Source organism: Nelumbo nucifera, chromosome 3, assembly GCF_055504915.1.
Source record: "Nelumbo nucifera cultivar China Antique chromosome 3, China Antique-T2T, whole genome shotgun sequence".
NCBI classification, from domain to species: domain Eukaryota; kingdom Viridiplantae; phylum Streptophyta; class Magnoliopsida; order Proteales; family Nelumbonaceae; genus Nelumbo; species Nelumbo nucifera.
Window position 1 is genome coordinate 51,454,593 of NC_142651.1, and position 12,424 is coordinate 51,467,016.

At 36.2% G+C, this 12,424-nt stretch overlaps 1 non-coding gene across 1 annotated transcript; it reads left to right on the top strand.

The window, feature by feature from the left end:
• The first annotated feature begins 11,829 nt into the window (after positions 1–11,829).
• On the top strand, positions 11,830–11,901 carry TRNAT-UGU (transfer RNA threonine (anticodon UGU)). The gene has a single exon. It is a non-coding gene; the product is annotated as a tRNA-Thr (tRNA).
• Positions 11,902–12,424: the final 523 nt, after the last annotated feature.

Here is a 12,424-nt window from a genome sequence, read left to right on the forward strand (position 1 = left end):
GCATAAGAAGTTCCGTTCTCATCTTCCACAAGGGATGAAGGTTTTGTTCCTCCATTCTCTTCTTCTATATCTTTTCTCTTTCATTTCCCAACCGACTCTTGACCTTATGTTGATTGAGTAGACGAGCGTTGGACTTCTTCATCGGCTGTTGTTGCTTCTCCTACATCTACTAGGTTTTTTTATTGTAGTTGCTCATTAGGATCAGCATCATTCGTTGACTTGGTGCCTCCACAACCAATGCCAGTGGATTTGAGTTTCTCATATAGGGGTTTACAAACCTTTGCTCCAACCGGCGCCTCCACCCTTGTTCTGACCCTTTCTCTCTATAGGGGTTTACAAACCCTTGCTCTGACTAACGATGGTGGATCTAAGTATCGTCTCTCAGATCTCAGATTTGGGTTCCTTGCAGGTCTGAGAGATACGCAACAGATTTGGGCACCTATTTGAAAGTTTTGAGATCTCCAACCTTTTTCCGATCTTGGGAAGCACTTCAACTTTTTGCAGATCTGGGCACCTTTTATGAGTGAGTGAGTGAGTGAGAGAGGGACTAGAGGTGGAGATGATGAAATAGGGGAGAGAGAACAAAGGGGAAGAAGGAGAGAGAGAGAGAGAGAGAGAGAGAGAGAGAGTGAGTGAGTGAGTGAGTGAGTGAGTGAGTGAAGGGTAAAATTGGGTTTTAAAAAAATTATGTCACATGGTGTCATGTGTGTATGGATTTTAATGGAATATTAATGGATGATAACAGTAAGGGTAGAGCTAGTCAATTGTCAGAAACAATAGGGATACTTTAAGACAATGCTGAAATAGTAGGGGTATAGTTAATCAAGTTCCTAAACCTTAGGGTTAGTTTAAGAAATTTGGCCTAAAATTAATGATTTTTCATTTCACAACTTTTCATGTGTAACATTTCCTTTACCAAGTTTCTATTAATTTTAAATTAGGCAACCTTTTGATTATGACTTTTCTTTGTTTGGGTATATTTTTTACAATGCACCATTGGGCCTAGGAGTGTCAATGGACCGATTTTGGATTGGACCCATCCAAAACAAAATCAATTTAGGCCCCAGTTGATTTGTGGGAATAGGGGTTTGGAATCGGAATTGGAATGGGCTATTCTGATTCTAATTGTTTGGTTGATTGGAATCAGGATCCCATTCCCAATTCAAATAGAATGGCATACCCCATTTGATGGAATGGCCATTCCCTATCTCTCCCTTGGGAATGAAATTCCATTCCTATTGATTCCAATTTCCATTTCCATTCTTGTTTGAACCAAACAGCCTATGGGAATAGACCATTCCGATTCCAAATCTGAAGGTTTTCGATTCCAATTCTGATTCTGATTCTGGATGCAAACCAAATGGACCCTAAGATGGATAGAAGGATCAATAAGACATTGAAGTGGACCAGTCCCAACTTAATGGTCCAAAGTATTTATTGGATTGAATTGGACACCTTCCATAATGGATTTATGTTGGATTGGATCAATATCTGGTCCATTGATAGAAGATAAGAATATAGGGGTGTTGATAGACCAGGTTTGGGTTGGAACCAATCTAACATTAAAACCAATTTGAATGAATTGGGTGGTCCAAACATTGAATTGGACTGGTCTAAAATGGTCCAAAGTATTCATTGGATTGTATTGGACATGGTCTATCTGTGATGGACTCATATTGGACTGTATCGGATTGGACCAAATCTAGTCCAATTGGCACCCCTAATTGAGCCTATGTCAAGGTTCAAAATTTCAACATTGCTGTCATATCAATGAGCTTGGGGATACATATTGCAAATAGATTTTGGATGCACATGAATGTGGTGCGAAGATATGGATACACGCTTGGATAATTGGGAAAATTCTTACAAATCCCACAAATACATAAGGAATGCCTAGTTTAATAGTTTATATGAAAGGTATGCACAGTTTAATAGTTTATATGAAGAGATACATTACCCAACAATATGAGGAGTTTAGAACATATATGTAGATATTATACAATAACTTTACTAATGATACCACTACAAGTGATGTGTGCACAATTTACATATAAATTCTGGTGTTTATGCATGGTTTTGATGTTGATTTGTGTGAATTCTTACCCCAATTTAGCTTGATTTCAGGAAATTGTCAAAGGGGACAAGCCTAGGGAAAAAGAGCATAAAATCATGCTAAAAGAGGCCAAATAGAAGGTGATACAGCCCAGCTGGGAGCAAGGCCCAGTCGAGAATTCAAAGGAGGGCCATTAGGCCCATGCAGCCCATGCTGCACTCTTTGGGAAAGCCCAAAGAGAGAGCACAACCGAAGCTCTCCAATGGAGTCTATTCGGCCCAGCAATGAGGAGGCCCATTTGCAGATCAAGAGCAGCCCAAAGTGCAGCCCAAGGAGCCTAAAGGCGGGAAACTTTCTAGAAGAGAGAAAGGTGGCGTTAAGTGAAAAACAAGGCTAATTGGGTAATTCTAGACAATTTCGGCACCGAATAGTAATTTGGGCATAATTCTCTCATCCGGACTCCAATTGAGATGATTCAAGATGATTGGAAAGATAAAGAAAAGTTCTAGAACTTTTATGTTTTGAGTTTTGATAGACACGGGCTGAATCGGGGTCAAAATCGAGCCCGAATTATCTGGAACAGCATTGTAGAACTTTCTAGATGAGAGAACTTTCTAGAGGAGGAAAGGGGCTGAGGAGAAGGCTATAAAAGGAGAAGAGAGCCAAGGGAAAATGGGTCAAACACCTGATTTCAAACTCTCCTTGAGCTCTTGTTCTAAGAGAGAAGAAGAGAGAGAGATAGGCGCAAGAGAGGAGAAGAGAGGAGGAACAAGTAGCTTCAAGAGAAGAAGAAGCTGAATTCGAAGGGGAAGAAAGCAATTGGAGATCAAGGTTTCATTCTCACTTGATTTCTACACAAATTGGTAATCGAATTCAACTAAGATTTATGTAATTTCTCCATCAAATTTTCCTTTCTTGTTGTAATCAAAGCATGTATTATGCAAATTCAATTCTGTAATTTATTTTCTAAGTTCATTCGAGTAAAGCAGATTAAATCTTGAAGTTTCTTGTTTGGAATATCAATTGTGGATTGTTGGCCGAATTGCTATTTTGAAATCTCAGATCCGAAATTTCAGATCATGAATTTACAAGGTCTGAATTGCTATTTTCCAATCTCAGATCTGTAAATTCAGATCATGAAATAGTGAGATCCGAACTGCTATTCTATAAAATCAGATCTGTGATTTCAGATCATGAACTTGTAATATCTGAATTACTTGAGAAAGAATTCAGGTAGCTTTAATTAAGTCTGGCCGATTTGTTCATCTTTCTTGGAATTCCTAGAGTGCTTGAGAAAGACTCTAAGAATTCAGATTTGCTAATCAAGAGCCGGATTGAGTGCAAGGTTAGAGATAACTTGCACAATTCGGTTGGTGTTCATTCAGCTGAGTTGATGATCATCCAGCTAAAATGAAGCCCTAGAATTGCTAGATCTGAATGTATGCATGGTGATTAGATCCTTGATAGAGATATAAGGACCATCACTCATGCATAGATTGAACATGCGCTCGAGAGAGGCTGTTCATTTTTTTGGGATTTCACCAAACCAAAGCAGAATCCTATTCTACTCGAATTGCCTAGAAATCTAGTTGCTGAATTTATTTTTCTTTGCATCTTTAGCTTGTCTCCTCACTTGCATACAAGGTGTTTGGTCCAGTGTGTTCGAAATAACTTTGTAGTTAGAATTTCAGATTTTCATTAGTTTTATATTTCGGCTGATCAGATAACAGTAGACTGATTTATTACTAGTAGTTGCTACATAAGTCATCGTGAGAATGATACTCTACTCACTACTCTATTACTTGAGCGGCTAGTGCACTTGCTAGTGTCACAATGAGCCACACATCAAGTTTTTGGCGCCGTTGCCGGGGACTTGTTGTATCAATATTAGGAACTATTAGCCACTGTTAATCTGATTTTCAATTTTGTGCATTATAGTTCATATTAGTATGCATGAAACTCCATTGCTGATCTAGTTAGTTCTCTTTCCATTGATGATCTACTTCATCTTCGATTGCTTATTTAGTCTTAGTAGTAGAGCTGCATTCTAGTTTCCATATTTCATAAAAATAGTGTGGATCAAATCTGTATACATTAACTGTCATGGCTAAAATAAAAAAATCAGATCTGAGCACACTGAAAAAAAAATGATTTTTGATCTTCATTAATGATTGCTGTTTTAGCCTCAGTAGTATAATCTTGCATATTTTATAAAATAATGTTCTAGTTTCAGTAGTGGAGTTGTGTTTTCTTTTGTTCTGTATACTTCAAAAAAAACCGTGTTCTTCAGATCTCCATACATTCACTGTCATTGCTGAAATCAGAATGCAGATTTGAGCACACAAGAAAAAAATTTTAAGTCTGCTTTTCTAGTTTCAGTAGTATGCATTCTAGTCTTGCATATTTGATAAAAAGGGTGTGGTTCAGATCTGTATACATTACTTTTCATTGTTGAAATCAGAATTCAGATTTGAACACAGAAAAAAAAAAAAAAAAAAAAAAAAAAAAACATACATAGTTGTTCTAATTCAGTAGTGTAGCTGGTAGATGTAGTTCTTCAGATCTGCACACACTCAATTACTAATTTAGGTAATCCTTTCTTTTAGTTCTGCATTGGTTAATCTGAATTCTCTTTCCGTTGTAGTAGGATTCAGATCTGTATTTTCCGATATCTGTAGTATGATTCAGATCTGAATTTTCCTATTACTGCTTTGCCTAGTTCAGATCTAGCTTGTTTCAGTAGTTTCAGTGTACTTTATAAAATTCTTATAGTTCAGATATGTGTAAATTACTCTTCATTGCTGAAATTAGAAATCTTAGGCTGCTATTCTTGTTTCAATCTTGTATATCAGTTTGGTAGTGTACAGTCTTCTTGATTTCAGTCTTGTATATCAGATTTCAGATCTATCTATATTAGTTTTCAGCCGGCTGATTGTTCTTTTTCTTGAAGTTTTTCTTGTTAGGTAGCATTCATCTTTCTTTGCTTTGTAGATTTCTACTCTCTTAGTGTTTAACAGTTCCTCTTTCTTAGGATTGCTGCTTGTTTGATAGCATACATTCCTTAATTAGTGTACAATAGTTTCTTTACTATTTTGATAGAGGAGATGGCAACAACCAACCATCAATGGCATTCCGAAAGAGCACAAATTAGAAGGCAGCAAGGTCTTCACAATGTGGACACATATACAGTTTTATTTGCACAAATAGGTGCAATCAGCAGGAAAATAGATGAAATGCAGATGGAAGCCATGCATGTGTAGTCCATGACTTGTAATTGGTGTGGGGGAGGCCACATCAGCACTGCATGCCAAGTTGGAAATCAGTTTATGCAGCCTCCAGAACAGGTAAACTTTGTTGGCCACTTTCCAAGGCAGCAATACAGTCAATACCCTTGTGCCCATAACCCCAGATGGAGAGGCCACCTGAATCAGCCATGGCAGAATCAGCATGCACCTAAGCCTTTCCACCAAAACTTCCATCAGCCGGAACCGAAATCTAACCTAGAGGAGCTGATGACCAAGTTCATAGCTAGTGCTGAAACCAGATTTCAGAATAACGAAACAGCAATAAAGAACTTGGAGAAGCAAGTCGAGCAGTTGGCATGGCAGCATACCTGAATGGCTGAAAACAAGGTTAGCAGGTTGGCCAACAACCTTGAGCTTTGCATACAAGAGGGAGGAGCTGCAAGGGAAGAGAATGAAAAGATGCAAGGCATGGCAGCATACCTGAATGCCAATCCACATTTTCAAGGGAAAGAGTGTCTCAAGTTGGATGGCTTGGATACCCCGCCAATACCCATAAGCAAGCCTTCAACCCAAGAGCCACCCTCCCTTGAGCTGAAGCAACCCCCTCCACCACTAGAGTAGGCTTTCTTAGAGGCTCCATCAGCACTACCAGTAATCATATCAGCAGATTTGAGTCCTTTGCAAAGAGAAAAAGTGGTTGAGGGTGTCTCGGGAACACATGATAGCTTTAGCTCGAAAACTGTCATTGATTGAGGTTGGTGGATGTTTTTAGGCCAGCGGTCAGTACCTCACTAGAAGGTCAAGCTTTAGACCAAAAACAAGCGCTTGTTGAGAGGCAACCCAATTCAGATTTTTAGTCATAAACTCTCTTGTTTTTGTTTCTGCTTTTCTCATTCATATCAATTGAGTTTAGTTAGTATTTATGTAGGATGTTAATTAAATAAGTTGTTGATTGATAATTTGGGGTCCAACACCTGATTTCAAGGGAAAAGGGGTCCAACACCTGATTTCAAACTCTCATTGAGCTCTTGTTCTAAGAGAGAAGAAAAGAGAGAGATAGGCGCAAGAGAGGAGAAGAGAGGAGGAACAAGCAGCTTCAAGAGAAGAAGAAGCTGAATTCGAAGGGGAAGAAAGCAATTGGAGATCAAGGTTTCATCCTCACTTGATTTCTGCACAAATTGGTAATCGAATTCAGCTAAGATTTATGTAATTTCTCCATCAAATTTTCCTTCTTGCTGTAATCAAAGCATGTATTATGCAAATTCAATTCTGTAATTTATTTTCTAAGTTCATTCGAGTAAAGTAGATTTAATCTTGAAGTTTCTTGTTTGGAATATCAATTGTGGATTGTTGGCCGAACTGCTATTCTGAAATCTCATATCCGAAATTTCAGATCATGAATTTACAAGGTCTGAATTTCTATTTTCCAATCTCAGATCTGTAAATTCAGATCATGAAATAGTGAGATCCGAACTACTATTCTATAAAATCAGATATGTGATTTCAGATCATGAACTTGTAATATCTAAATTACTTGAGAAAGAATTCAGGTAGCTTTAATTCAGTCTGGCCGATTTGTTCATCTTTCTTGGAATTCTTAGAGTGCTTGAGAAAGACTCTAAGAATTCAGATCTGCCAATCAAGAGCCGGATTGAGTGCAAGGTTAGAGATAACTTGCACAATTCGGTTGGTGTTCATTCAGCTGAGTTGATGATCATCTAGCTAAAATGAAGCCCTAGAATTGCTAGATCTGAATGTATGCATGGTGATTAGATCCTTGATAGAGATATAAGGACCATCACTCATGCATAGATTGAACATGCGCTCGAGAGAGGTTGTTCATTGCTTTGGGATTTCACCAAACCAAGGCTGAATCCTATTCTACTCGAATTGCCTAGAAATCTAGTTGCTGAATTTATTTTTCTATGCATCTTTAGCTTGTCTCCTCACTTGCATACAAGGTGTTTGGTCCAGTGTGTTCGAAATAACTTTGTAGTTAGAATTTCAGATTTTCATTAGTTTTATATTTCGGCTGATCAGATAACAGTAGACTGATTTATTACTAGTAGTTGCTACATAAGTCATCGTGAGAACGATACTCTACTCACTACTCTATTACTTGAGCGGCTAGTGCACTTGCTAGTGTCACAATGAGCCACACATCAACAAGACACCTTAAATTGTTTGTAAGTCTTCGAATTTGATAGACCATTGGTGGATCCATCTTATAGTTATTCCTTACAATGAAAATCATTTAGAATAAATAATATCAATTATTTTTTAAAATTTCAGATTTTTCCAAAAAATTTAAAGAGAAAGTCATTTTTGGCACGAACTGTTATTAGATCAATGAGATTAATATGCCATTGATAGGTCTATTTTATAATTATTTCTTTCAATGAAAATCATTTAAAATATATAAAAATTAGATTTTATAATTTTGGATTCTTCCAATTTTATGGGAAAATCCATTGATCTAAAAAGTTTGGACCGTTAGTATAATTGGATATATTTGTTGATCTATGATGATTAGGAACTTTTAGCAGCGGTCATGACTGTTGCCATCTTTCAGTGGTGGTCATGACTACGACCATAGGTCCAGAATTAACACTTGAATGGCACAAAAGCCCATGAGTTTGGATGCTAATTCGATATGCCCTGTATTAGGATTATCATGTTAGTGCTTTGAACCTTGAACCTTGGTCTTTATACACTCAAGGGTATATAAGACTAGAAAACACAGAAAACATTCTTCTTTTTTACATGTTTCTATGATCAGTCCATCTCAGAATTCTTTAGCTCCATTGTACAGGGGATGGGGATGAATCTTGACACTAGATTGATGCTAAAATCACGGGCAGGATGTGGTTTGGGGGGGGGGGGGGGCTACTTGTAGACTATGGGGGTCTGTAATTTAGAATTTTGCAGTGAGCTATAGAGCTACTATAATTAAAATAACTCATGATTTACTACAAAAAACTCTTCTTCCTTTAACTTCAAAGTTTTCTATAGTAAATACTTTCCAAAGTGGATTAGTTAGGTTAGTGGTCTTTTTCTAATCCCTTAAGTAGTAGTACTAGGGGTGGCAGCTCCGGTAACATCAACCATATCGGTGATAACGTACTGTGATTGAACATCATCAAAGTTGAACATATTGGAAAATTGATTTTGAGATGAGCCAGCCATTTTTAAAAAATTATAGCATTAAAACTAAAAAATGAAAATTAATTTAATTACAACTTACTTGATCTGCCAGTTGAGAATTTCAATTGTTGGAATTTCTAAACCTCCCAAATTATTAACTTGAGATACTTGAACAAGTCTTCTTCTTATTGAAACTTAGACAAAATTGAGAATTAAGGATTAAAGAGAGTATGAAAATTGATGTAATGATGGTGGAAATGGGTATTTATAGGAATTGGAATTAATTAAATTAATTAGAACTCCCCCAATGGTTATATTCTGTGGGAACTTGTGGAATTAACATTATACAAGCACAAAAGAGAAAACCACTAAATAAACGGATAGAGTAGTGAAAACTAGCCTAGGTAAAATGACTAATTAAACTAAATAGGAAACAATAAAGGAGAAACAACAGGAATTCTAATAAAACCTAAAACCTAAAGCCAAGGATGAAAAAGCAACTGAGAAAGACAAACCAATCTCCTATTTGGCGAAATTGGGCTACATATTTGGGGAAATTGAGCTGCTAAATAGGATTTGGTAAAGGGTATGCCAGATCTGATCCGATAAGAAATCCGACCGATCTAAATCTGATAGAAATCCGTCAATGATTCGAATTCAAATTTGAATATCTTATCGGATATTCAATTTGATTCGAATTGTAACAAAAAAAATTTATGATATAATATAAATATTTATTATATTATTTATATAGTATAATAAGATAATAATATATAATATTTCATAACTAACATGAATCAGATTGGTTCATGGTAGATCAGATCGGGGTATACATGAGTTCGATCTATTAACTAAACGGATTGACTTTCTTGATCTGATCCGATTTATTAGGATAAAGAGAAGTGTCTGAATTCGACTCTAATCGATCAGGTTCTAATTCAAATCGGATCTGATCCGACTTATTTGCAGCCCTAAGTCTATTACCATTAAACAACATGAATCAAACTGCAACTTTGCTGAGATGGTTATCATAGGAATAACTACAATAATATCAGTCAAACATCACAAATGGTAATAATCTTTCATGACTGATTGAGGAAAGTCGAACTGTCAAATGTTAATGCATTACCCGTTGGTTAATTATGACCCAAACCAAGGTTTTAAAAACCGACGTGGAAACATAACCGTTTTAGCTACTGGTTTCTGGGTCATCGGTCCAATCGTTTGGGTTAAACGGTTCGGACGGTTTGCATATTAGGGAAAATGTTTATATGAGATTTGTCCTAATATGCAAACCTCATATAAGAAAGAAGAGATGTGGGCTAAGAAAGTTAGAAAGGAGAAAGGAGAACTGTTGTTGGCTGAGAAAGAAAAAAATAAAGAAGAAGGAAGAGGAGAAGGAGGATTCGATACTCACTGGCGACGATAGCGGCGACAGTGATGGTGAGGCAATGGCAACGGATGCAGATCTGAGATCTGAGTTCTTGGATCTCAGATATGAGATCGATTTCTATAAAACACCTGTAGTCTTCTTCTTCTTCTTCTTCTCTTTGTGCTAGATCCCAGATCTGAGATCTAGATTTGAGTTCGTGTCTTAAACTAGATCTCATATTTGAGTTCTCCTCTCTGCAACTTTATATTGCAAATCGCTAGCAGGGTCAAACGAGTTGATGGTTCGACCGCACGGGTCAGATTTTTTCTAACGAAGTCAATGGTTTTTGACCCAAGAACGGGTTAGGGGTGAAATGGAATCGATTGGTTGGACGATTTTCGGGCCGAATCGTCCGACTGTCTAGGTCAACGATGATTCAAAAACATTGAGCCAAACCACCTAATCCATTAAATGTCCCTTCATTGGGTTAATTAACCAACCTGCCAATGACGTAGGACTAAATGAATACAACCCAACCTATGGCCCCGTGGGTTGGGCGAGTTAGCTGATTGGGTTAAAAAGATGCTAGACTATTATTTTTAAGTTCAGATCTGCACCCCACAAGGGGGTGCCCCCACAACGTCCTAGAGCACATCCTCGCTGTGTATTGGGAACATCTCCCGATGATGATATCATCATTTCTGGTACTTGGGAGATGTTCCCAAATACACGGTGGGGATGTTGTGGGGCGCTCCCTTGTGGGGTGCAGATGGAATCTCTTATTTTATTAGACATCAAACATCAAACTTGACAATATTTTTTTTATTTGTCCGCAAAATTCCTTCGCACATTTTATTCAACATCTATTATTAGTAACATACTCTTACTATACTAAAACTTTATAAACAATAATACTAAAATATTATTTTAACAATAATAATCATATTATTATTAAAACACTCATAATAATTATTATTAATCATTTAATTACTTTTATTATTATTTAACTATTTTTATTATTTTATCATGATCATGATCATCACTATTATTATTTATTATTAAAATAATAATAATTTATGATTATTTTATAGTTTTATAAATTTATTAGTTATTTGTTATTTAATGATTTTGAATCATTATTCTAATTATTTTATTATTTTAACTGTGTTTTTATTACTATAATGATTTCGTTAATTTGATTATTATTTAATTATCATAATCTTTAATTATTTAATGATTATTATTTTGTTATTAGTTATTATTTTTGAATATTAATTTTATTCTAAAAATATGAATTAGTATCAATTTATTAACTTAAGTATAACGAACATAAAGAAGGACACATAAGTCGAATCTTATTTAAGTAGGAGCCATCTACACTTGGGCACTTCCTATATGAGCTTTTATGCTTTGTTTAGGGAAAGTAAAGAAAGTAGATAGATGTACACCAAAAGTCCGATCCATTTCCATTTTATTGTAACCGATTAAATTAACATGTTGCTTAATCATATAAATAAATCATTGGCTTATCGAGCTATAAAAAAGATTCAACAAAAGACGAAAAATAAAATAAAATAAATCCACTCTATTTTACCTGAAGCAATATAGCAGCAAAGCAAGGCGTATAAGCTGATTGATTCATATTCCAACTTCAAGCATTTGAAGCTGGCATCTGTAAAATGGATGTTAAGGCTCCGTTTGGAAGTAGTGCACAATACAAGACCTTGTGTTTTGTATTTCTCAACTAGTAGATATTTGTATTTACATTCCTTCCAAACCGAGCCTATATCACTTCTCAAAGTTCTCAACAAACAGAAAACGTTTTTTTTTTTTTTTGTGCATTTTGTAAAATGAATGGATGCAGATTCCAGTTATATGGAAATGGTCACGCCAAAAATCAATCACGAACCGAAATTGTCAACTGATTTTGGAATCTACGAGGGAGAAAAGTCATTATTTGCTAATTTATACAGAAATTTAATAGATAGAATATGGCTCCCAATTTAAAGCGTAGAGCCTCTATAGCTCAGTGGTAGAGCGTCAGTCTTGTAAACTGAAGGTCTGTAGTTCAATCCTGCATGGAGGCATTTTTTATCGTAGTGTTCACGTGGTGGATCTGTTCATGGCTGGGCTATGCCTTCGGGCTGGGCTCATTAAAAAATAAAACCATGATGCCGGTGCCGGGTAGACAAGATACCGATGAATTCTGGGTCATAGTCGGACTCTAATTTTTCGCTCTAGTAATAAAACACGGCCTAATAGCTCATTTAATCTCAACAAATTCTGGGTCAGGATGCGGCTGGGCCCGTCTTATTAAACCAGAAATATAATCATATAAGCCTAATTTCTGTTTTTTTTTGGTACATATCACATTAGTTCAATGTGATTCAACAGATCTCACTGAAGAACCAAATACCAACAGATCTCTGTGAAGAGCAAATCCCAATTTCAAATAAATTGGTTTGAGAGGTAGAACCAATTATCTGTTTTCTGTATTTTTGTTTTAAGAACCAACTTATTTGCTACAACCCACATGGGTTTCAAGGTCGTTTTAAAAATCGATCATTTCTCTGAGTTGTTTCAACTTTGCGGGCTCGTCTAGATTTTGGC